This window comes from Catharus ustulatus, chromosome 3 (assembly GCF_009819885.2).
Source record: "Catharus ustulatus isolate bCatUst1 chromosome 3, bCatUst1.pri.v2, whole genome shotgun sequence".
Taxonomy (NCBI): Eukaryota; Metazoa; Chordata; class Aves; order Passeriformes; family Turdidae; genus Catharus; species Catharus ustulatus.
In genome coordinates this window covers 55,134,626-55,156,632 of record NC_046223.1, presented here as the reverse complement: position 1 = coordinate 55,156,632, position 22,007 = coordinate 55,134,626, and the positions used below count along the sequence as shown (strand labels likewise).

Below are 22,007 nucleotides of genomic sequence, written 5' to 3'. Positions count from 1 at the left end.
TTCAATTTGGAAAATGAGGCCTTGTCTTATCTGTAAGGATACTCCTGGGTTCCACTCACTCAAATTATGGACTTTGTCTGAGATTGCTGTAGCTTCCCTTCTGCACATGGAGGAATGCTGTAGTGCACCCCCAAAATGGAAAAGATCTTGTTGATTCATATATGCAGATGAAAAAGAGGGGGCTGTTGCAAGGTTTGAACGCCTGAAGAATCTGGTTCTAGTTCCTGGGACTCTGATGTGTCTGTGTAAATTAATTTTTGGAAAACAAATCTGTTGTGTGGATAGACTGAGATGGAACAAACATCTTCCTATGTATTTTCCTTCACTCTTCAACATACAAGGGTGCAGAATGAATGGGACTCCTGCAAGTATCAGTCATAGTCATAGTGTGTAGAGGCTGGTGGACAACTACCAAACATAGATTTCTCTTGTGATTGTGAACCAGCCACAACTACTAATGGAGCTTAGAATGGACTAGTGGGCAACACTGGTGCATCACAGTTAATGTGCCTGGGGTGAAGAGGACAGAATTACAGAGGCAATTAATGGTGTTTTGCAAACCTCTCTGGTTTTTTTTTATTTTATTGGCTTTACTACCCAAATTTAATAATCCTTATGATGGCAAATAAACTAGGAATTGAGCTAAGACACACATAGCTTGAAGTCAGACACAAGAATTGAGTGAACCATGGTTTCAACTTTTCTGGCTCCTCAGAGTTTCTACTGAAAAATATGAAATATAAGCCTACCAGTTGTGGTGATGGCTGTTTTGTGAAGACATCCAGTGGGCAACTCAGGGAAGAACCCCTGGTCTTCACAGCTCACCAGTTGATAACAACTCTGTCCTGCACCCAAAAATGGAGCCTGACAGTTTTTTATTGCACTTTAGCTATAGGATCTGTTAAGAGGGTTTAGCTGTGTAGTGTAACTGAAAGTCTTCAATAAAGAGCAACTTTTTTTCTAAGTGAGAATTTTATTAGGAAACAAAATGTATACCCAACTCTAACACATTATCTCGGGCTTCAGTCTTTCAGATTTTTGCACACGTAAAGTTTGGCCCCTTCTTGCTATGGGTTGTAAGATAAAATCCCTACGGAGCTTTAGGCAATGGTATGAAAAATATTTACCTTTGTAGTTTCTGAAATGGTCTGTAAGTTTTGATTACTAAAGCCAGCAGCGGATAGGGCCTTTTCACTACCTGTTCCCCATGTACTATTCCTTGGTGGCTTTTCTACAGCTGATAATTGCAGCTTGTTCCTGGGTTTCCTTACACTACTGAGTGCTTCACACCTTTTACGTGCAGGCATTTCGTTGCTTCTTTCTGAACAAAGTGGATGTGCTTTGAACGGGATACCAGAATACAGCATCAGAGTTAGCTTTTACTGAGGCTCCCCCAGCTCTTGTAGTGCTGGTATCTCTGGATTGTATCCTGAATTTCTAAGTTTGAAGGATAAAGGCATTCTCTCCGACAAGACACCTCCTTGACCCATTACTCAAAGCATTATTTTCTGGTAGCAAAGGTTACGCTTAGCATGGGACACTGGTCAGCACAATTAATTTTTTGCTCGCTGTGGCGTTTGGTGTGAGTCAAAAATGCAGCATTACAGCGCTTGTGTTTCTTGCAGAGAGGAGTGTCAAGTACGCGATGGGGCTCGATGGCCCAGATACTGGCACCACCTTACTTTCCTTCTCTCTCAGCCCTGAAAGCAGGCGGGGCACGCCCGCTGTCAGCGCTTTGTTGTCACATCACGCCCGCTATTGTGATTTGAGCTCCAGCGGGCGGTCGGGGCGGTGAGGCGCTGGGTGGGCACAGGGACGTGCTGTGGCTGTTTCCCCGTCACACGGGCTGCTCCCCGCCGTGGCCCCGCCAGGTTTGTGGGCCAGCCCCGCTCCCGGCGGGCCCATCCCGGCACATCCAGGCACATCCCGGCGCGGCCGGGCGGGCGGCGGGGGCGGAGCCGGGCCGGGGCAGGGCGGCGGTCACGTGGCGGGGTCACGTGGCGGGGGAGCCGGGCCCAGCCGCCGCCGCCGCCGCTCCGGGAGCGGTGAGAGACAGAGCCGGGAGGGCGGGCAGGGAAGGAGGGAGGGAAACAGGGAGCGGGAGGGGGGGAGCCCGCGGGCGCGAGTCGCCGCCGCCCGCTCCGCCGCCGCTGCCGCGCCGAGGTGAGTGCGGGATGGGCCGGGCGCTGCGCGGGGCCGCGGGCGGCTCCGGGGCTGTTTTCCTTTTGTTCCGGGGGGCGCCGGCCGGCGGCAGGGCGGTCCCGCTCCCCGGGGTCGGGGGTCCCGCTGCGCCGCCGGGACGTGCGCGTCCGCCGTGTGCCGTGAGCCGCGTCCTTCTCGCGGCGGTTTCCCCGCGCCCGGCGGGCACCGGCCGGCATGAGCCTCGGGAGCGCGGGCGGGAGGCTGCCTGGAGCCCCCGTCCTTCCCTTACACCTGCGGCTTCGGGCCCGGGGGTCCGGGAGCCCCGGGCGGCGGCGGGGAGGGAAGCGCTGGCTCCGGCATCACCTGTGACTCTCCGTGCACCGCCCGCAGCGCTGCCATTTGTAAATATTTTTGTATTTTTCTTCGATTTTTTCCCCTCCCGTTACGTTCCTCTCGTGCCCCCGCCTTAGCGGGGGCCCGCACGGTTCGGAGTCGTGCCCCGCGATGTGCGGAGATCCGCCGAGGGAGCGCAACTCCTTCGCGTTCTTTGTGTTGTGTCTTCTCGCCGTGCCTTTCTGCAAGCGTCTGTGTGCGAACGTGTTCCAGCACCTTGGCTTCCTAAAGGTTTCCGAAAAAGTGCAGGAATCGCTTGCTAGTCCAGTGCTTAAATTTGACTGAGACTGTTAGAACAGACAATTAAGATCAGCTGTATGGGGTGAGATCAAAGGTCTGGCTTGTTTGGATTGCCGCTTCTGCCAGTGGCACATAGCAGATGCTTAGGAAGCACCGTAACAACAGGGTGAGCGTGCTGTGATTCTTTGGGAAACCAGCCAGGCCTCCAGCAATCTGAGGTTAAGGGATTGCCTGAGTCAAATGTGATGTTTTTGTATTTAAGAGTCCTTTTTCGCCCCTGGCTTAGATATACATGTTTTTCAAACAAGAACAAAACAAATGCCTCTTAATAGAAAATGTTTACCTCTAAAAATCCACAATTGATAATATATTATTGTCATAGGCAATTTCATTTTGCCAGGATTAAATTAGCCTGTCCAGGCATTACTGATTCATGAGCAACATCCTGTGTTTTGTATAGGTAAAGGGTATTTGCAGTGGATATTTTCTGTACCTATGAAAACTGTAAATAAAAAAATGTTTCTTAATGTTTGTTTTTACAAATAATTTGCAAAATTTAAGTCTTATAGTAACTGTTTAGTAAAATGAAATACAGTAAGAGCTGTATCAAAATAGCAAGTGTTTTACCATAATACAGCATTGACAGCTTTGGAGATGATCATATGAACCATTGACATTTAACTGTTTATACTTAAGCTTAAAGAGTTAAATTGTTGTCTCACTGCATCAGGATTTCTGGTAACATTATTTTGAGTATACCATCACAGATTTTTTCCACAGTAGCAAAATCATGGTGATCCCTGGGAATGCTAGCTATCAAGTGGATCCTGTAATCCTAATTCAAGAAATAGCTTCATGCCAGTTGTTCCTAACCTGATTGCTCTTATAAGGAACATTTGCACGAGTGGGCCTCATTTCTCACAGGCAGTGTGAATGTCAGGCAAAGTAGAGCTATTTCAAAAAACTGCATATTCCCCCACGCCCCCAATGGAATTTTGTAAGAAGGTCATTAGCAGTTTCTTGGGGGCTGAAGGGAGGTAGTGGGTTGATAGTATATATAGATAGCTATTTATAAGATTAAAAATAGCTTAGAAAACTGACAACTATAACTGTTATGAATGATTTTCATAGAGAATTTATTTTTTTGTACATTGTATCACTGCTTCTGACAACAGACTGGATTTCTCACCTAGTCAACAGATGTTCATTGTAAAAACCTTAACGCATTTCATTATTCTATGAAAACCCTGCTCATGTTGAACTATACTGAGTCCATGATGGACAGTTTAAAATGTTCAGTTTATTTCCTTCAGTAAGGCAGTGAATAGATTTAAATGGTTCTGTTTTGAACTTGTACCAAGAAAGCTGTTGTAGTGCAGCTGATTCATTTTTATCACAAAAAATTGATTGATTCAGCTGAACTTTCAAATAAAATCAGTTTTGTTTATAGCTAGCCTTTAGAAAAAGTTGTACTTGTTTTATGTTTTATGCATACTTATAATACCCAGCTTTTAGCATTGCTTTTCATTAGTAGGTCTCAAAGCACCTTGCAAAAGAATTCAGCGTAGTTATTTTTCAGGTAATTATTAGCATGTTATCTAGTGCTCTTAAAGAGATCACTGCCTGTGATCACTGCAAGAAGCTCTATGAGAAGGTCTAATAATAAAAACAGAACTTTTTAATTTAAAGCTTTTTTTTCAATAAACCCCCATCAAGCTCACCTTTCTGCTTCTGTTGTAGCATTTTTATTTCATTCAATGATGACTGAGGTAATTTCATACCGTACCTGCCATGCCAGTGTTGGAAGCTAAGCCTGTGCTTTGTGGAGAATAGACTTCTCTTCCTCATGTCAGAAGAAACCGTGCTGAAGGCTTAACTAAATTCATTGATGAGTTAGAAAATGCTTCAGGACAGCTCCTGTTAGGATGATCCAGGTACTAATGGTGCACTCTCCAGTTAACAGGGAGCTTGTCTGCTCTGGGGTTTGTCTGTGTCTCTTGATAGCAATCGGGATAAAAAGAAGTGTGTGAATGAGAGAGTTGCATCCTCGTATCTTACGTGTTTTGCTTTGTCTATGGTAGAACTGGTAGAAATGGTGCAGAATCTTTGATTTTTTTTTTGGTTTTTTTTAGTCACCATCAGTGTCTCATTTCTGTAAAGCATCTGGTAACAGAACAACTTCTGATGCTAGGGACGTGAAGTATCAATCTTTAAGGGACTTTCCAACTGTCTCTATCAGTTGGGTGTGCAGTTGATTATTGCTAATTATATTATTGGAGCTTTTTCGTAGTTACTTAGGACTTGCGGTCTTATGCTGGGTTGATACTTGGCAAAATGGAACAAAAAGTTGGTGATTTTTTAAAATTCAAGATGATATATTAAATCATTGTCTTTCAGGGATAAAGTGCAACTTAGGAAATATATCAGATTTGATAATGGAAAGATTATAATTTGAAAACTGTGTGGTGTACTATATGGTAAATAATATGGGAACTGTATTCCTAGACAGTGTAATGCTATCAAGAAATATAAGCTTGTATAACTTAGATCTGAGTTGTAAACCTTTTATTAAAGAGAACGATGGCTTAGCTGCTGTAATGAAATGTTTGTCAGAAGTTGGGCAGGTATAGTCTGTGATTTCAGCTGGCTCTCTGTAGAAACAATGCCTTCTTGTTGGCAGACTCGCATCTAGATTTCACTTACGTTTGTGTGGTTTCGGTTTATTTGGAAAAAGGTCCAAAGGAAATGTTTTGAGAAGTCCAGTTTGAAGAAATTGCCTGTTGTTGTACTCACTGTTTTTGTGTGACTCTTATTTTGATCCATGATTTTATTATTTGATCCACTGTTTCTCTATTGTGTAATTTTTAACTAATGCCTTTGTTCACATCATTTGTCAGTATTTTAAACTTTAGTATCTTTTAAATGGTTCACAATAGTATTTTTCACTTTTTGTTCATACCCATCAAAGGCCTCAGTATTACTCTGCTGTGTGCCGTATCCTTGATAGCTAGAATATATCAAATCTGGTCTGGAGAACCTTCCATTGGAAAGCTGGGCTGTGTAGTGTGCTGCCTAGTCTGAGAGCTAACAGACCCAGCTGGTAACCATACCATAGTTTCCTGGTGCCCTGGGCTTGAATTAGTCTCCAATGTCCTTGTCTAGTGCAAAATACTCTTTGAAAAACATTTACTTGAAGACTGACTCTCCCACTAAAATAGAAAGATGTAGCATTTCTCAGTACTCACATCAATTCCTACGATCAGTTCCTCCTCTGTGTGTGCCATGGAATAGATTCCTCTCCTTTGAAGACACTCTTTTCATAAAATACTCGTTGAAACAAATAACTAGCAGCTGAACTGTTTTCAAAATAAAATCCTCGTATATCTCGTTTCACTAGTTTGAACAATAAATTTGGCCAAATCCATGCACATAGCCATTTGGCATCACTTAAGCAGACAAAAGACACAAAAAATAGCCATATATGTTGGACACAATATGCAAGAAAATAATCCATCTGGACGTATAGCAAGAACATGATGAAGAACAGTGTTTTTGAAAATAAGCAGCAAATAAAGTTATTGGGAAAAGCAAAAGTTGACTGCCTGCTGTGATTGTGATGGATCATAGTCCACAGGAGACTCTTTAGTTGCAGAAAGAACATAACTCACAAAATTCTTAAATGAGGGAGAAAGCACTCTCACTTTTATTCTCTTTTGAATGCAGTATCTAATATAATGGCAACCTTGATCCAAGCATTACTAGCAATGTTATTGCTATGTCTGCTTTATAAAGAGCAGATCTCTCTATTCTGATGGAATGGTGGGATGACTTTTATTAAATCCTTTCAGTTGTAAATAACTAAAAAATGAAACAACTCTAGAGATCTATCTATCTAAAATCTGATTAAAGTACACAGAAGGTAGCTTGACACAAATCCTGTCTTGCAGATCATAGAGGGTATGTATAATAATTACTGTTGCATAAAAATAGAAAAAACGTTACTCATAAAGCTATTTTAAGTGTTAAGCAAAACTTTTAAGGGGGAGTGAATTTAGCTAAGGGAGAAGGAGGAAGAGTTCTATACTTGTGGTGTCTTCCCCAGCTCTCACAAGTCATGTAAGTATATTAAGAACTGTTACTATATAAATATCTTGGCTGCCATACAAGTGCCCTACATAGTGTTTGGAAATGAGGGACTTGAACAGTGTAGGTGTTGAACCAGCTTTAGATACTGTACCTTCTTTTTTCCCAGGCACAAAAATATGGACCTATGAATGGCATATCAGCTCAGACCAGAGGTGTTTCTACATCAGTGTCTTGTTTTTAACAGTGAATGATAGCAGATACCCAGGGCAGAGTATTATAGCGTGTGCAAATAGCTGAGTGTCTGAAGGGAAGTGTCACTGGGTTCTAGTAGGGTGCAGTTCAGGGGTCTGTGGGCAGATGGTATTTAATCATTCGGGTTTTAATAGTTCTGGTGAATTTTTGCCATCTTTTTTTTTTGAACTCTTGATACCTTTAGCATCTGCAGCATACTGTGACACAAAAATCACAAAATTTTAACATGTCTATTTTTAGTTCGTCTGTTGCCAGCTTAAGAGTTACAGTTCTCCTTTAGTTTGGTTGATGTAAAACCATGTTATTTTTAATTTGTAGAATTTGATCAGAAACTTCTACAGATAAAGTTGAGTGCTTGATGTGGAACACATGGAATGCCAGACCTTGTGTGCAAATTCTTGTTTACTGCAAAATATAAAGAAAGGACTCTTCATAAAAGTTCTTTTCACTTTGAGTAAAGTCCAATTTGTTTATGCTTTGCATCCGTCTTAACATGGAACCTGATAAATGTTTATAGTGGGTTTTGCTCTTAGCAATGTATCTTTTTGTAAAGACTATGGGTTTCGTATCTACTGTATATGAATTCTATCTGTAGAAACATTGTGAGCATAAAAAGCTGACCTGTGGAAAGTAATTGAAAAGTTCTTAAGATTGAAGAAGGTTTTGATTGAGGTTCTAGTGGAGTTTTCTGTAGTTGGATAGTCGATGACCGGTATTATATCCATATTTGTGCCGTTAGTCATTCAAAAAAGACATTCCTGAAAAATTTGGAAACAGAACACCATGTAAATGAAATGGCTCTTTCCTATGATCAGTACAGGAACTTTCACTTAATCTGTAAAGAAGTAATGATAATTATATAAATTAAATGGGTTTGATTTGCATTTCCAGACTTGGATTGGGCTGGAGTCTGTTGAGGACTTTCCTAGTTTGATGTGGACTTATCCCTGGTTTGCATTTCTGCTTCCTTCTCTTATCTGGTAGGGTTTGTTAGATCTTTAATGATGTTTGATGCTTAAGCAAAAGATCCTTTATGGCACATATATGTATGTGTTTATATTTTTTGTCATCAGAAAATGGGGCTGCAACTTCCATTGTCTCCAGTCACTGTTCATGAATTTAACTGGCCAAAACAATTAAAGTTTTTGAATTCTAGGAGAGATTTAAATAAATGCATTTATGTTTTATATTGACATTGGAAGCTATGCAGTGAAAATCTGCTAACTTGCATGAATGATCAAGGGATAAAATTAAACCAGCTCATGTTGCAGGTATGCAGTTTGGAACCATTTGCTGTTTTTCCAAAATGGAGATGAAGATATAAAATAGATTAAAAATAGATTAGAGCAGCGGGGGAAGGGACATGGTTCTTCTAAAGATACCTATACGAAGTCTTATTGTGAATTGAAACAGCACTATGAGCAAGAATTAGTCTTATTATATTATAAATTAGCCAAAACTTTGATGCAGCAAGAGGTTCCATTAAAAGCAAATACAAATCATAGAATTAAGTCCTCTTTTTCTGAGTTACAGACTTTTTATAGGTGGATTCCTTCCAGATTGTGCCAGCCCACTGAGGAGATATTCTGTCTTCCCTTATACCAGTAGAATAACCCTATGGAACATGTATTAAATCCAATGTAGGTTATTTCCCAGTGTTGCAGAGAGAATTTTTGAATTTGAAAGACTGTTCACTGGACCTGTAATAAGATTGAGGAAAGTATGCTATATAAAAAAGTATAATTTGAGCTCAGTACTTGTGCTAGGAGTATGCCTGTGCTCAGGGACTCATGCAGGGTAAATACAGCAGCAGCATAAATGGCAACATCTCCTGAAAAACTCCTCAGCCTACATGCTACAATTCTGATTAGAGAGGTGCTGTTATGTTCTTCTACAGAGGATATGGGCATGAAGAGAAGACATAAATAAAATAGAGCAAAGATGAGGTGTAAGTCACATTTCATCCACATATTAGGTAGTGAATTGATGACTGTGTCTTTTAGGAAAACATATTCTATCAAAAAATACCCTTATCTGATGGATAAATAACCAGTACCTGGATGACAGAGGGGGGATGAAGGTGCAGGAATGGGGTGAAGTGAAGCAGTATGAGAATTTAATAACTATATTGAGTCTTACAGGTAGGATTCACAATGACCTTTTAAAGAAAGGATTTTAGAACCTGGCTGCTGTGGATTTTGCATCTTTTGTATCCTATTAAGGAGTTCCAGAGAACTTTTTGTGTTTCCTTAATTGTTATGAATTAGAAGTCAATAACAGAAAACCCTCCACAAACTAATACTTTTATTAATAAAGGAATTGGAAATTGCTCTTTCTTCTAAGTGTTTAAGTGAGACACCACTGAAAAGAGAGTGTTGTTGTAGCTTGAGAGTTGAGGAAGAAGATGTATAGAAAAGTCTTATGATGTGGTTTCGTTTTCAGTACTGTATGGGTTGGTTCTGCAGTTATTAAGGCAGAAAACAGATGGACCTGTATGGTGGTTGTTCCAGGCTAAAAATGATCATATATTAATGCTGCAAGATCTCATAAAAGATAGTCTCCTATTTCCATGAGATGCAACAGTAAAGTCTTTTGTCTCTGTCATAGGAAGTATATGTTCCAGAGGTTGGATAGCTGTCTTCCCTTTCTCCCTTTGGAGTTTGCTTTAAGTATTTCTGGTGGCTTGGAGAGAAAATATTTGTGCTTTGATTGTCTGGTGCTGTGGTGCCAGAACAAGCTCTTGTAGTTTTAAAATAGTATTACTTGTTAAAGCTCCAGAAATGCTAGGAAAACTTTGTTCCCTTCTTTGTATTTGAATTTGTGTCCATCCTTATTATTCAAGGATTCACAGGGAAACCAAGAAATAGCCAACATTTGTTTAATGAAAATTCTCCTAAACCAGTGAAATGACCTTTGCATGGGAAATTATAATAAAATTTTTATAGTGCCTTCAGGAGGAGATTTGCTACTTGTTGTCCATTTCTTGTTAAGAAAGACATAATGGGACAGATGTGTTGTGAGGATTTGGCTCATACTGATTTGCTTCCAGCAGTGTTGTCACAGCTTTGACAAGAATCATGCCTGATGACTGAGCATCCATAGTGATGTGCGACTGTCTGTTTTCACTTACATTGACTTCTACTTTGTTTTGTTTGTGTGGAGGCTTAAGATGTCATGGCTTTCTGAGCCTAACACTTGCTAAAGTTCTGGAATAACTTTTCTGCCTTGGAGTATCCTAAGAGGTTTGGGTTGTCTTCTTCGCTGACAGGACTCGCGTGGAAGGGCTGAATGGAAAATCCTTAAGTGCTGACATTGCTTGTTTTCTGTTTTATTGTCCCTAATGACTTCTTTAAGTGCACCCATTCATGTGTGGGGTGATAACACTTGATAAGAATAGGCTTGAGGTGATGCAGGTTTAATGGAGAAAGCACTGGAGAGCCTACTAAGGAATACATGAGTTCTTTCATTTTGTGCTCTTGATTAAGCTGTGAGCTTGGGGCATGTGTGGTGTACTGTTTGTGTGCATTTTCATTTGTTTGTTAAGTTTTTTATTTCAAATTATTTTTCAATATTTAGGACAGTTTCTTCCAGTCTTTCTGGTTAAGAGTTAGGACCATGTTTCCTGGATGTTGGTATTGTTACTGTCTTTGCCTTCATTGAAATTTACAATTTTGTGATTTTGTGGAATGCCAGGCAAGAGACTGCATTTTGTTATTGCTTCCTGATTCCCTCCACATCTTTATAGCAAATGTGATCAGGAGAGAAATCTTGGGAGTTTCTTTTGTTTAGTTTTGAAGTACGTCATTCTCTTAGCTGATCTAAAATCCTACCTGGAAAATTACTCCAATTTTAAAATAAATAGCAATTGCATCCAGGCATATTTGACTGCGCAGTAAGATCTATTTTTAGAGAAGGTTTCTGCCCTGTTTTTCCTTCATTTTAGATTCAGTTTTACCTTCATTTGAGACATCCTAAGGAATTTTGGCTTCTTTTCCAGTCTTTCATAATAGATAAATGCATGCATCCTCTGGATCAGATCTCAGAATTGTTTTTGTAAGGGAAACCATGCTTATCTTTTGATAACCTCAGGTATTCCAGTAATTCCTGGTGTGTTTGAGATTCTGCCTCAGCTTGTTTGGTGTTTACTAGTGGGTGTTGTGGTTAGAAAGGTGAAGTAGGTTATGGGAGGCTGCTGCCATGCGAGTACAACTTAAAACGCAATCGCAGTCTCATGCAAATGGGTGTTCTGATGAAATGATTTGAAAAAAAAAACAAAGCAAAACCTATGTCAGTCTAAAGTGGCACTTAATTTTTTTTTTCACTAATTGATGATTACAGCACAGACTAGGAGACAGGACTCCTGTACTTCTCTCCCAGTTCTACCACAAGCTTCTGTATTGCCTTGAGATGCTTAAATTTTCTTTTACTTAGCAGTGTAATGGAAATAAAGCTATTTTACTTCTTTTCTTAGAATCACTGACACTAATAGAGCACTCCTAGGACACTGGATAAAGGGTTCAAAATATCAGGGTTGTGTTAAAAGAAATCATGGTGTAGTTGGAACTGAACCAAATGTTCACTTAACTGAAGATGACTAGTCTAGGTACACCTTAAGCTAAAAAGGTTGCAGAAAGAGAGTGACCTGAAACGGGACAGGTGAAACTATAAATACTGTTATGCAACTCCTTATTTCCTGGTGTTCTTGTTGATTGAGACTGTGAACTCTTGGCTTGTCACTTAATATCTGTAAACCATCAGAACAACACTGCTAAAGCTACAATACTTCAAAATATTATTAATAGTGGCAAAAGTGCATGGCTGCATGAGGTATCCACATAGGGCATGTATTTGAACATATCCACTGAAGTGCACTTGTATTGAAAAATTCCTCTAGGTATTTGTAGCAGATAGTGAATCACGGGGTCCACAGCTTAGAGTACTGTGTATTGGGAGTTTGGGAGTTTGCAATGACAAGTCTTTATCACTCATTCATTGGTGTGGGGTAAGCGTGTACTTGCAAAAAAAGGTTAGTGCATTTTATTCTCCGCTGTGTAGTAGAAAATATATCGGTAGAGTATTCAGCTTTATTCATAGAGACGCTTTTCGGCTGCAGATATTTATATAAGGTTGTGGGAGTTTTCATTTTCGCAGTCCTTTAGCAATGTTTGTATTTACTCAAGCAGTACAAATAAAGCAGGGATGCTCTTTTGTTGGAAAGTCTTAGCCTACCTGTTTGAGATTGTTTCTGGAGAACAGACTGCTAATTCCTGTTACAATTTTCTTTAATGCTTAACTCAACTATTATGCCCCAGATTTATTTTTGGACAGTGTAGTATACAATATGCAAAATATGATTTATTGATATCAATGTTGAGGTGAAAATGAAATATTAGGGTTATGTAGTCTGAAGTTCCACACAGTGCTGTCTTTGGATTACATGCAAAGATGAGTGCTTACATTAAACTAGTGTTCCTTTCAGAGGAGGTGAGATATAAATTCATTATATGTGTGTGAGGCTTGCTCTCACACAGCCCATTGTTAATAGGCCTGCTGTTTTCTGCTGTCTGAATATAGGCAGAGACCTTGTGAAGAAGAAAATTGTACTCCAGGCAAAGAGGCAAATATTAAATTCCTCAGGTCACAGAGAGGAGTAAGAAAAGTCAAGAAGGTTCTTTTTTTGTGGCTTACGGGTGTTTTGGTGCAAATGTTTATTCAGAAATTCGCCTGAATGAATGAAATATGCCGTGAAAAATGCAATGAACAAAATAGTTTTCTTTTGCGATAATTTTCTTCACTATGTTTCTCAAGTTGTGGTGTGAAGCTCCCTGTGTGTCTCACCTTGAGTTACTTGTCACCTCTCTTTGTTCACATGTCTTGTTCACCTATCCTTTTTTCTTTCTATTTTTTGAGGGACTTATTCTTTGTCATTGCAGGTTTACTTGTCTTCTTTGAGTAGCTGAGTAAATTCAGGGATTTCTCAGGGATTTAAATTCATCAAAAGAGGATAGCACTGTAATTTTTCTTCCTTTTTCCCTCTGCATTTTGAGTTTTTCTTTCAGGACAGGCTCCTGCGGCTGTGTGGATGATGGTGTGCACAGATCCTCAAAGTGAGACTGTTGAGGTTTTTGCTCTCTAGACTGTGATGTTTGTTCGCTGGCCTGTACCACAGTACTCGGGTCTTCTCTTTCAAGCTTTTCTTGCAGGATATTTCAAAGCTTTCTGTTTTAAAGCAGAATAAGTGATAACAGGGAGGGAGAAGTTGGAGAAGGTGCTGGATACCATACCAAATAAAACTCAAAGAAGTGCACAGATTGTTTAGCAGCATTAGGTTCTCTAGTGCACTTTGCAGCACACTTGCTGTGAACTGAGAGCCAGAGACCTATTGTTCACTGTTTTAGAAAATTTTAGGCCCAGAACTCTGGCCAAAACAGTATTTAGACAAAAAATGGTGTATGGGCACTGCTCTGAAAGCCATAGTCTCCCTTCTAATGTTGAGGTTTTTGGACTCAGCATAGGGATGTCCTATTCTCTCTACTATTTGAAGGATCAAAGCCTTAATAAACGTGATACTTCAAATTGTGAATTATTTGCTCTACCACTCGTTCATATGAAGTATTTTCTGCAGGATTTTTCTGGTATGTAGTGACAAAGTGGACAGATTTTCCTCAAGTAGGTTTGTTTAGTCTATATTGAATTTCTTTTTTTTTTGTCCCCCTCTAGATTAAAAATCTTTACTGATTATAAACAAGACATTCTCTCATGCTGGTGATAAGTATGAATCTGCCTTGGGACAGTTGCCTCTTTCATAGCATGATGTCAGTGGAAAACCTGAAAATACTGTCACACAGCATTCTGCTTTCTCAGCTGGAGAAACATTGTTGATTGTCAGTGCTTGTTAGATCCTTTGTATCATAGAAATTGGTTGAGTATAGTATCGTATAGTATAGTGTAGTATAGTATAGTAGTGACATCCTTTGGTCAAATGCCCTGACTCTTTGTGGTGATGCTCACAATCAACAGGGTATCATAGTGTATTCATACCTTGAGAATATAAAGACGTGTTTTGCTGAACCTGGAACTTGATCAACTGGAAAGATTTCTTTCTGCTTTCTACTGCTGTTTTTTTGTTTTGTTTGTTTGTTTTTTTGTTTGGTTGGTTGTTTTTGGTTTTGTTGGTTTTTTGTTGTTGTTATTGTTGCATGTTTGTGTCACACAAAAATGAAAATGAAACAAAGGTACACAGGTTTCGGGTTGAGACAAATGTATTGGCTGTCAGAGAGGTATTTTTGTGTGTCCTATTCTGTTCCCCCTACCGTGTTTTGTGGTTACAGTAGTAGCCAAATATATGTCTGGAAATAATCCAGTATGAGGATAACACTCTTCTCTCAGGAGTATGCAATCTGTATAATATTTTTATGGCAAACACCTATTATATATTTCTGTCATTTGGGTCTTTAGGGGAATAATATGAAGGGGATCGCTGCCCTCCTAAATTTTTCTTCAGCATTTTCCTCTGTTTTGCTTAATTGCTGTTTGTACATTATTTTTAAAATAAAACAGTCCTATCTCCCTATGTGGACTTAGTGTTTGATTTATGGAGACAGAATTGCCTTGCATACTGGATTTTATGAGCATATAATTTCTCATGTCAAACAATGTAGTATTTAATTAGCATGCAGATAAAAAAAATGCATCAGTAGCTTTGGTTTTGTATAGTTTGTTGTGGTTTTTGTTTGTTTTTTTAAATGTAAAAATGTCTTACAAACACTATTATGAGTCTGAAGGACACAGATTCTCACACTTCCACCCAAACCCTGTATCCCTACTTAGCTAATTAATCATCCCTTGTACTAGTTTATGGCTGATGATGCTCTAATATGTGTGTACAGACTTCTGGCTTGTTTACTCAGTCCAGGTGATTGATACCATGCCTGAAGTCTGATTTGAGCCTTTTGGCCAAGAACTTTAGCATCATTGCTTCAAGATAAAACTACATGACTTCCACATGTTAATCTAGTGCTCTTTTTACCTTATGAACCACCTGCCTCTTTTCAGTATGACCTTATTTCAACTCATTTTCCCAGAAGGAAACTTGCTCCTTTTGTCTTTGCTTTCCTCTTAGAGGGATTCCCTCCAGCTCCGCCATCAGCTGCATGACTGGGATAATGTGTGTCGTGACCTGATGTCACAGCTGGAGGAGAGCAGATCAGCCGCTGGTGTGGTTGGAACCAGCTTCTAGAGACTGACTGACTGACGGACTGACTGACTGACTGATTGACTGCTGCCATGTGACACTGCGTGGTTTGGCAAACAACCATTGCAGTTTTTTCTTGTCATGTGTGTAAGTAGGTGGCCTTGAATGAGGTGAAGTAGACAGACAAATTTCTGTATAGCACTTCTGTTATGGAATGGATACATGCATTATTCATGCCATATTCATCTATCTGAAGTCTTGTGGATGTTGAGATTGGAATTATGAAAATTCTGTTTTCCCTGAAACGTTAAGTAAATAAAACTAATGCATCCAAAGGGATTTTTTTTTTGTCTGTAAAGCAGACAAAATGTGTTTAAGTCTGGCTTTCTCATTTTATCTTCTTCTGCTGTACTTGGTAGACTATCACAGGTCTACTGCTGAAGTGTGAGAAGAGGGTATGTGCCTGTAACTCATGCAATTCACTTTAGAATTTGGCTTTTTCGCTTGTTTTATCTTCATTATTAGCTTCTCAGCTGAGATTTGGGACCTTTTTGTGTTATGATGGAAGTGTAGACATGGATCTGTAATGGAAGGGGAGCCTATGGCAACAGCGTTGCCAAGTCTTTTTTTACTATGCTGTGTTAGAGAATATTTACTGGATGGCTGAAAATGGATATAAAAATACACTATTTTTAAGTAGGAGTTTTTGTCTTAGTCTATTGTAGTAAATTTAACCTTTCATAAAAGTTGTCAAATTGAAATAAAATGGCTTTAATAATAAACAATGTGAGTATGTATTGCTTAAATGTTTTTGCTGAGGTTTTAAAAGTGCTACAGATCACTAAAATGAGGGAAATTGCTGGGTAAATAACTGGTTTCAGTTTGCTGAAGGGGCAGATCAGCTTGCAACAGATTTTCTTCAGGCATAGAGGAAAAATTGTGTTTATTTCAGTATAGTTTATGTCAGGTTTTTTTCTAAGGAGAAACTGAAAAGGATTGTTTTCTTCTTAGAAAATGTAAAAAAAAAAAGAAATTTGATGTTGAGATCAGCTATTTCTACTGATGTAATAATTCAGCATCTAGAAAGTCACCTCAGGTCAGAAGCTAAAGGTAATTCTTCCTTTTATTTAAAAACAAATTAATTTTCAATGAAAAACATGATTTTATGAATTCAAAACATCCAGTGTGTGGTTTCATTAGTAACATTCTCTAAATTTTGTAAACCTTGGGTTTCTGTAAATGGAATTCTAGTTTTCTTTGAAAGCAACTTGATACCATTGTGAGTTTGTAAAATAATCCTAAAAGGCAATCCTTTAACATACTACTTTTTTGGGGGGATTTTTTTTGTTATCCCCAGCAGTGTTGGAGATTAGACAGACATTAGATTTTGGACTGTTGTCAACCTTGTTCTAGGCTGGGTCTTACAACACTTCAGAGTACCTTGTGTACTTGCAGTTTTATGTGTGCATATATTGTGTCAGTGGGGCATATATGGCAGTTAGGAGACCATTGTTCCAGAATGAAGAATCACTTAATCTTTTTTTTTTTTTTTTTAATGCAGACTAGAAATGGGCAGAAATGTTTTGCAGCAAGATAGAAATAGACTGGAAAACTTCAGATGAGCTATGCTTAAGGGTGATGGGATCATACCGTAGACTAGAAGCCAGTGATGTTAAATTCTGCCTTCTTATTAATGGAGAATGCTATTTTTCCCTTCAGTATTAATGTGTCTCCAGCTCTGTCCCATGGAGGAAGTTCCATGGTGCAGCTGAACTAACATCTTCGTGTTTCTGAAAAGTCTCCTTGTGCCTGCTCCTTAGCTGTAGTTCCAACACTCATTTTATCAATCAATGATTTAATCCAAATCCCTAAAGCCACAGAGTATTTCTCACTTTTTAAAATAGTTATTTTGTAGCGTATTAAGAAACTGAGTCTACCCAAGGAGATGTCAGATGGGCACCTGGCAGTGAAAACAGGGCTGAGAGCCAAGTGGACCTAGGAAGGGAAATTGGAGTGGGTCACTGAGGTTACAGAGATTAAAAAGTCTTTCTATGGCATAGGTTTCTTTGTAGAGTTTGCTGTCTTGCAGGCCTTTGGAAAGGAATTGTGCATACCTATCTGACAGAGTTGCTAAACTGACTGTAGTGTGTGCATTCGAGACATGGTAGGGTGTGAGAGATTTAACAGAAGCAATCCTACCTTACGTTATACAGAATGTACTACTACTTTGGCCATAAAACTTTATTTCTGAAGAGGCAAGATGTCATAAAACTCTTGGATTGCCAGTGGTAGTGGTGACTCTGCCAGTCATGTACTGGCTCTTCTGTTGAAGATGGATGAAGCTCTCTTAGTAATTTTGTGGTAAGAGCAAGGCTCTCTGAGTCATTGAAGGTTGCTATGAGAAACCCAGTAGTGTTTCCATAGGGCATAGCAAAGTAATTATAGAAGCTTCATTTGAAAGTGGTGAGGTGTCAGTTATTTGTAGCTCTGCTTCAGAGCAAGAGAAACAATAAACGTTGAACAGAGCTGATGACCTGTACATATCCCAATTTTTCTCTGCATCTACATATGGTCTTCCAGGAAATAGGCTTGGGTTTACTTTTAGTCTGCTGGAGCTCTTGCTGATCTGGATGCTATTCTGAGAAGCAGCAATAAAGGACATTCCCTATCAATCCAGAGCAGTTGCTTTGTAGTTTGGCTTTTGGCTCTTGCAATGAAAGCAACAGATCCAAGAATCACAGAACACATTACGTGAGGTAATGTTATTAAACAGTAAATGCCTTGCTATGCTCTGCTTAAAATTTTTGATAAAATGCTGAAACATTGAGAGAGAATAATCCTGCAACATCTGTAAGGCTCTACATAAGAAACAATTGTTTTATTGTAGAACATCCCCAGCATATGTGCTCCCCATCCCAGTGGGGGACTGATTGCCTGGAAGAAGAGTCTGTAATCAGATCCCTGCAGTTCTGCATTGCTCTAGTGTGTCTCTGTAGAATCTAGCAGTGTCTTGATTCATTTTATGGTTCATATTGCTTTCTGTAAGATGGATTTCTTCATCTGAAATGAAAATTGGGAAACATGCAAGTGCAAAATAAAGCTTGTGAGTTAGATTTTTAAAAACCTATGTTACTGGTTTCAGTCAACTGAAAAATCAATTTAACTGTTTTTTTTTTTTTTTTAATGTGAGCTCTGGCTTCTCTAGCTTCAATCAACATAGCATAACTTTCCAGCCTTTTCTCCTGACATTGGTTATGACTTCAGAAAGTATTTAACTCCAATTAGCATCTGAAGCAAAATTGTAAGGATTGGAAATGATATTATTTTATTGTCATTTTACTCTTATGGGGAGGAAACATCCATGAAACTTGTTAATACTGCCTCCTACCTACTTAGCCAATAGAAATAAAAAATTATATGCAAGATAATTAAACAGACCAGATAGGCTTTGCAGATAATTTATAGCTGTCTTAAAATACCGAGGGTAGAATATCTCAGTCTACATGGATGGGAAAAACAAAGAAGTGTTAGAGATTTCTTAAGTGTAGTGCTATGCTTTGATCGTTCCTGAGAGCAGGGGGAGGAAATTTTAGTTTTGTTTGCAGGGCCCTCAAATGTCACATTTGTGTGGGATTTTTTGTGGCTAAGTTGCTTAAGGATTTTGTGTACAGTAGGGATTTGACAGGAAAGAATGGAATATTTGTTTTATGGGTTATCCCTCAGTAAAATGTTGTTTATTCCAATTCTTAGTCATAGATTCTGGTAGGATTACTGTGGTATTGACACTGAGGGGAATAAAAATAAAACTGACATATTACATATCTCTCAGGTGCATTAATTGGTAAGATTATTTGTTCCTGTATGATAATTGCCTCTAGGGGTTTGCTTTTTGCAAGCTTACTGTGGAATATTTGTCCACTCACTTCTATGTCAGGGTTATTTAATATTCTTGGAATGGTGTATGCCATCTCCTTGCACTGTCTTATGGATTTGTGGTTTTATTAATACACTGAATTTCTCATCCTAGGAATGTAATGAGTGTTATTTTTTTTCCCTCGTAGATATTCCTAGCAACCTTTCCACATTCTGTTTTGACCAGTGGCACAAGCATTACACAATCCCTTTTACAAGAGAAATATGTTACAATGTAAGGATGCAAGATGTAAGGACAAGTAGCAGCAGCAGTAAAACAACTCTGCTGTGAAGGTGTACAGGCATAAACAAGGCAATATATTTACATGTAATGTAAATCTTGTTTTATGTCTTTTTAGAAAAGAAATAAGACTGATTTCAGGCAAACATATAATCTGTGGATTATGTGTTAAGTATAATATTTTTGTTTGGGTTTTTTTAAATATCTTGCACCATTTTAATCAAGCAGCCAAGTAGTGAGTTGTTAGGTTGACAATCCAATGAAATCAGCGTCAGTATTATTTGAGGTTTTAGAGTCACTGTGTAACTAGATTTTTCCGTATTTAATTTAGGTATTTAATTATTTTAATAGCTAGGAATAGAATTTTTGTATTCTGATACTGTAATTTCTGTATGTTCATCATCTTTGTTTCTTACTGTCATTCAGTAGACGAGTGAGTGAAAAGTAATATGTAATTTAGTTACTGGGATAGAATTTTATTACAATATCATTAAGTTACCTAATTTCAGAAGCACTGTATGAAAATATTTTATGAAATACTATTTTAACCTTTTTCTCTAATGTTTGTCTTGTGCATCCATTGGCTATAGGTCAAATGTAATATCAGTTTCAAGCAGATGTGGAGCTGCTGAATTCATTGTAATCTAGCTAATAGAGGTAACAACAAAGCATGTAGTTTCCTCATAGTAACCTGTTATTATGAGGTCTGTGAATAATACACAGTTAATGGAGAATGTATTAAGGTGTCATTTCAGCATTAGACACTGAAGTACTGTACTGTCTTATGCTCCTTAATCTAAGAGGGACCTGGAATATCCTGATCCTCTTAAGCTACTGAATTGAAATCCTGAAAATGATGTTTTCATGTAATTTGTTTTAATAGACTTTGTAAGCTCAAGGGGATGACTGACACCGCAAGATTATGATGTTACCTTGCCAAACTGCTTACCAGAAAAAGCAGCAGAATTTTCCTTACACAAGTTTGCAAGCGGGCTTTTTTAATACAGATGTTGAACCTTCAGTACAGATGTTGAGTTTTACAGAGGGAATGATCAGGGTTGCTTATATATTGTTTGTTTTCTGTGATTGTTCTGCTTTTTCACCTCTTCCCAAAACTCTTAACATAGTAAGTATTGGGCTTTCATAGAGCTCTGGAGGTACTTCATTAAGTACTTATTTAACTAAAAAAAATTGTACTGAAATAGGCTTGTCTAAATATATAGTGATCTTAGGCATAGAAAGAAAAAAATAACTATGTAAGCTAGCTATAAAATTTTACATCAAAATTATGTTATGAAATGACCTCAGATTGCTTTTGTCTTATTATTACTTTTGCCTAGAAAAGGCGAAGCGTGCTTGAGTAAAGTGTGATTTCAGGACTCTGACCTATATTTGTCAGATTTAGCAGAAGCTGTCTGCTAAGTAGCACGTCATCTACGAAATGCAATCATATTACTTTTTCAAATCCAAGTTTCCACAATGAAGTACAAAATGTATGAAGCAGATATTCTTCAACCAAATCAATCTTTCCTCTGGCTATTTTGGAAAGTTTACTGTCTTCCTCTGAAGATCCTTGTGTTCCTTGCTAAAGGCAGTAAGGTGAAACTTGGCAATGGAAAAGAAGAAACTCCAAAGGAAAAAAAAACCTACACCTGCATTCTTTCTCTTGTTTAGTCATGCATAACTTTAGCTTTAGTTGTATGTGCATGCATTAGCTCTGTGTGAGTGTTTATCTAAAAGATACACATTTTACTGTGATGATGAATCTTCCCTTTTGATTAGGTTAGGTAAAGGTGCATTTAAAGAGACATGGAGAGAGTTTCCTGTTGAGGAAGAAAAATAATTGGGTTCAGATAGTTTGACAATTACTTCATGTATATAACTTCACGGGGATAAAAACAACAAAATAAAATTGATTATAGCACTAGCTGCCAAGTAATGAGAATATTACCTTTCCTCAAAAACCTCATACTAATTTGCAACATTTGTTGACTTTCTTGATGAAACGTGACTACTTATTCAATGGAAGAACGTTTTCATAGTTTTGTAGAGATTAGAGTTAGAGGCAACCGCTATCTGGTGGCTGTACAGAGTGCATTGAATGAAATATTCAGAATTCCTGCTTAAAATAACTCATGTTGCTCCTTGAATATATTTTTCTGGAATTTTTGCAGCCATTTTTATGTTCATTCATTTTCATCTGTGATCCTTTTAACACATTTATTTTTCGTGTTTAAGATAATAGAAGACATAGTCATTGATAACCATCCTCCCCCTGAATACCTCTGCAAATGGTAATTTGTAACTATTATGGACCTCTGAACAGGAAGGTTTTAGTGTCCCAGTCATGCATGAGGAATAGCACACTGCTATTTCTTATCCCCACTTCAAAATTTTGTATTTTAGTATATCTACCTAGATATTTCATATATCTAGTAGGAGCTAAACCAGTATGAAGAGAGAATTGTGGAGTCTTCATGAGAGTACATGAAGTAGAACTACTTGGACTGCTCTGTGAATTTACCTAGGTTCAGATCTGCCTTCCTG

General features: G+C 38.5%; 1 protein-coding gene across 4 annotated transcripts in view; it reads left to right on the top strand.

The window, feature by feature from the left end:
- Positions 1-1,974: 1,974 nt before the first annotated feature.
- Positions 1,975-22,007, top strand: part of TULP4 (TUB like protein 4) — a 152,211-nt gene continuing 132,178 nt past the window's right edge. The window contains exon 1 of one of the 4 annotated variants that reach the window (XM_033056781.1): positions 1,975-2,045. The gene's annotated coding sequence lies outside the window, so the exon portion shown is untranslated. Of the gene's footprint in view, positions 2,046-2,122; positions 2,164-2,426; positions 2,544-4,607; positions 4,710-22,007 lie in introns of those variants that run through there. The other 3 variants (XM_033056782.1, XM_033056785.2, XM_033056783.2) reach the window with 3 other exon arrangements.